This window comes from Abramis brama (genome assembly GCF_963993115.1).
Source record: "Abramis brama genome assembly, chromosome: 13".
In the NCBI taxonomy this organism is placed as follows: domain Eukaryota; kingdom Metazoa; phylum Chordata; class Actinopteri; order Cypriniformes; family Leuciscidae; genus Abramis; species Abramis brama.
Window position 1 is genome coordinate 37,659,122 of NC_139975.1, and position 4,868 is coordinate 37,663,989.

Here is a 4,868-nt window from a genome sequence, read left to right on the forward strand (position 1 = left end):
AGCTGCAGGAGTTGCGTCTCCGTAATGCCCCGTTAGAAAGTCAAAGATAGCCTGGGCTGTGGCTCGGGTTGCTTCCGGCGCCGCTTGTACTTCTCTCCTGGCGTCGCCTTCGCGTGAATTTAAGATGAACTGGGTCTTCTGTGTAGCGTTTAGCCCTTGGAGGCCCACCAAGTACTCCACTTGAGTTTTCCACGCCGACAAGCTGAGTTCTGAACCTGGTCCTCCATACTTTTGGGCCCATGGGGCTCCCATAAAGATGGGCATGACATGTGGATGACCCACCGGTGCATCTTCGTCTGCCATTGCTCCGCCTCTGTCTACTCAACCCAAGGTGGAATCCTGCCGACTACGCCAAATTATGTCACAGGTCGGGGCGGGCCAAATCAGGCTGCACCCACCCCTAAGACCCGTACCACCCTTGGGGAGTCGGACAGAGGCCAGGCAAGGACGACAGACAACAAGACTTCCAATAACACAGTATTTTATTGAGTATAAAAATGGGTAAGGGGATCTAAAATGGTGAGTCTTCTGGGCAGGGTCGTTCCGTCCTGCGGACCGCCGGAGGCCCACAGAATACAAGGGGGGGGGGGGGGGGAGGGGGGTCTGCTGGAGGACCGTTCAGGTGCGTATTTCGGGTGACGTACTCCCTTCTTCTTCCTAGAGGGAGGACGGGTCGGGACTTACGACCGGAGGGACTGTGGTGGAGCAGTAAGGTGGGTGTTTCGGGTACGTACTCCTCTTCTTCTGCAGATGACCGGCAGAGAACTTACGGCTGGAGAGCTTCACTGTAGAGCGGCCAGGTGAGTGTACAGGCACGTAATCCTCCTCTTCTACAGATGACAGACAGAGAACTTACGGCTGAAGGGCTTCACTACAAAGCAGACAGGTGAGTGTACAGGCACGTAATCCTCCTCTTTTACAGGTGGCAGACAGAGAACTTACGGCTGAAGGGCTTCACTGCCAAGCAGACAGGCGAGTATACAGACACGTAATCCTCCTCTTCCACAGGTGACAGACAGAGAACTTACGGCTGAAGGGCTTCACTGCAAAGCAGACAGGTGAGTGTACAGGCACGTAATCCTCCTCCTTTACAGGTGGCAGACAGAGAACTTACGGCTGAAGGGCTTCACTGCAAAGCAGACAGGTGAATATACAGGCACGTAATCCTCTTCTTCAGTAATGACAGACAGAGAACTTACGGCTGGAAGGTTTTTACTGCAAAGCAGTCAGATGAGTATTCACCTACGTGTCCCTCTTCACAATGGGCTATCAGATAGTACACTCAAATATCTGTGGAGTACAACAGTGTTAGCCTCTTCTTACGTCTTAGAACATGATAGAAAACTCAGGCAAGTGATGGACATCCAGCGGGTTTAAGTTCACACTTCACACATCAAGACAGTGCATCACATCACTTCATCACTGCAATTCAACACTCAGTGGGAAATACATATATAAATGGCCGTCGCCCATTTTCTGACCTGGCATTCACATCAGGGAGTCCCATAGACAAGAGAGAGAGGATGGAGATCGATTGGACTACTCACAGTCTCTCACAAACGATCTTACTGTCCAGCGATTTCCTCCTTCCGGTTGAGTCAGTGTGCTCTTTCTCCCAAACTCACAATGCCGTGCCCGTATGCCAGCCCCACTTCCTCTTCTCCGCCGCTCACGCTTCCTCTGCCCTCCACAGTCCCCAAAACTACTTCCTTTTATCCTCCCCTAATGGCAACGTGTCCCAATTGCGGGGCTTCAATCTCCTCGTGCACAGCTGCCGGCGATTTTGGCTACTCACCCCATTCGCGGGGATTTTGCGCTACCCCGGAACTAGCCCGGTGTTCCGTTGTTATGGGTCCGGCGGGAGGCAATATCGGCGAACATTAGTTCCGCCTTGCAAGGGAAAAAGCTGAAATTTCGTCACCTCGTGACATTGACCTGCATTACATTTAGATGGAAAATCATGTTCATAAAGTTTTAGAAAAACTCAGACGAACGGACAGATAGATAGATAGATAGATAGATAAAAAAAAATAATAATAATTTAGCAGAAACTGAGGAAGTTCATTGGCTGATTCACTGGAGCACATCATGGTATTTCATCATGGTATTTCAGGACTTACGACATCAGAAACCCTGACCCAAACCACCGTCCCACAGAAAACACCAGCCAGCGGTTCATCATCGGCAGCCAGTGCCACAGTACGAGGCTTAAGTGCAAAACAGTGCAGAAAAAGAGCCAAATATTTTAGTAATATATCAGAAAGAGCCATAAACATGGTCATAATTTACATTAGGTGTTTGAAGAAGAGCTCTGTCTTCATATGTTCTGGAAAATTGTAATTCTTGTAGAAGTTTGTAGGGATGGGAGAAGAGACGTTAGTAGACGTCAGCTCTGTTTGAGAGATAAGAATACATCATTAATGTGTTTGTTGTGGACCGCTGGATGTTGATATCACTGGGAAAAGAATCATCAGCGGGTGAGGAGAGCAGAGGCGAATCATCTCAACAGTTCGTGAGCGTCTGAAATGCAGATCTTCTCGTCTTGGTAGTACATGCTCTGGGAAGCAGGACTGTAGACAGAAATGTTTGGGTCAGTGGGTCAACAAGAGAGAGAGTTAAAAGCAAGAGATCTGTATATATACAGTATGATGATGATGAATTGTTGAATTCTGTAGGGATGCAGAAACTTATGGACTCTAGAAGGCCATGAAACTGAGAGGAAATATTGAGGATGAGATGGAAGGAAGAGGAAGACACAGAAGAGAGCATTAAATAGAGAGTGGCCAGAAACTGAAAGAAGATTGAGTAATTAATAATCAATATATTATCTGATCAAAAAGATTTATTTAATGCAGTCCCAGACAGCAACATAGTGTCAGCCCAGATCCGGGCCACATCTGTATTCCAGATGTGGACCGACACTATGTTGCTGTCTGGGGTAATTCTCAAACTTTTTTGGGTCAGTGACCCTCTATCCATATCATCCTTACTGACCCCATCAGAACGTCTTTCCTGGGTGATAATGTTGATTATTATGCTGTGTTATTAATGATAACTACAAGATGAGTGGTGCTTACTAATAATAATAATAAGAATTAATAGGCTACATATTATTATAATCAACAATGCTTGACCGCATAAACAACACACAGTTACACTACACAGTTGAGTACATAGTGTATAGTGTGTGACTTGGACACATCTAAGTGCACTGATGCCCCACTCTATCTCTGACACACTCCACACGCTTGCGCTTCTTCAACAACAGAGCGAATAGATCTGGAGCGTTCACTGTCATGCGTCCAGTGTTGACACGCTTAGAATGCTGCAAACCATATTCTTCTGCAAGAAGTTACGAGTTTCATCTCATCTCGTCGTGAATCTTTAGTGTAAACTCGTTATCCATGTTATATTTCATCTGCAGCAACAGTTGAACTTTTATAAAAATATGAATTGCACAATAGTAAAAACATGTATTTGGCCATTAAATATGAAATGCATTAATATGCAAAAGTCATGAATGATTCACAGCTGAGCTGCTTTTTTCTTTTTCTCTCCAATAAGGTAGAAAAAATAGTTGAGTATAATAAATGAAATGAAATGTGAAGTGTGTTTATGAGGATTTTGACTGTGATTGACAGGCCGGTTTAAAGTGACTGACCCGTCCTGTCTCAGACTGTGACACTTCTATATTAGGGCTAAGAGAAATACACATACTTTGGTTTCACTTTATTTTGATGGTCCCTTTAACACATTCTGTTGACTATAAGTAACGTTGCACCTACATGTCTACTAACTCTCATTAGAGTGTTAGTAGAGTATTAGTAGACTGGTAGGGTTGGGGTTAGAATAAGTAGACATGTAGTTGCAAAGTCACTTAGTACAATGTCATTTGGAGGACCGTCACAATAAAGAGTTAGCAGATATTAAGCATATTAAGTTACTTATGGACAGCAGAATGTTCAAAAGGGACCATCAAAATAAAGTGTTACCCATACTTTATTTTTCTCATGTGAAGGAGGATAAAATACTGTAAAATAAGTATAGGTATGATTCAATTGGTTTCAGGCCCTAGTTGAAGTTCTCTGTCTTTTGTATGTGGGACTTTTATGTTTGGGACAGAAACATCCTGTAGTTGGCAAAATGGACTTTTATTTTGACAGGAGAGCGCTTTGGAGGAGGAAGGCCTTCTTTAAGAGAAAAGGCCAAGCCAGGGGTGCTTCTTATTTCTTATTTGAGCATCCTCGTTTCCTTTCCTGAAGAAAAGGAGGATGGAGGAATCAAATGTAACTTTTTTTATACTCAAGGACTAAGGATTCACGCATAAGGACAATACTTCTCACCCATGGACTATTTGATCAAGGACTCTCGGATAAGTGTTATTTTTTCTGATTTGACTATTGAGTTACCAATGTACTTTATTGGTTAACCTGCTTATGCCTATCTTTGTCTGATTTCAAGTAATGATACAGTTTTTTTCTCTTATTCATTCATGCCTTGTGAGTGCCCTGAACTTTTAAGTGACTACTGGTTTACTTAAGTTGCAAGCCAAGTTTGTTACAAGATGACACCCGAAACCCTCACAGTCTTCCTCCGAGTCCAGACTTTACTGATGTAATAATAGCGCTCTGACTGTGTATCGACTGAACCCGCGTTAATTTATGTGTATTTTTTATTAATAATTGTTTGAAAAGTCAAAATTGAATGAAAACTTACACACATATGTTTATATATATATATATATATATATATATATATATATATATATACATTGAGGAAAATAAGTATTTGAACACCCTGCTATTTTGCAAGTTCTCCCACTTCGAAATCATGGAGGGGTCTGAAATTGTCATCGTAGGTGCATGTCC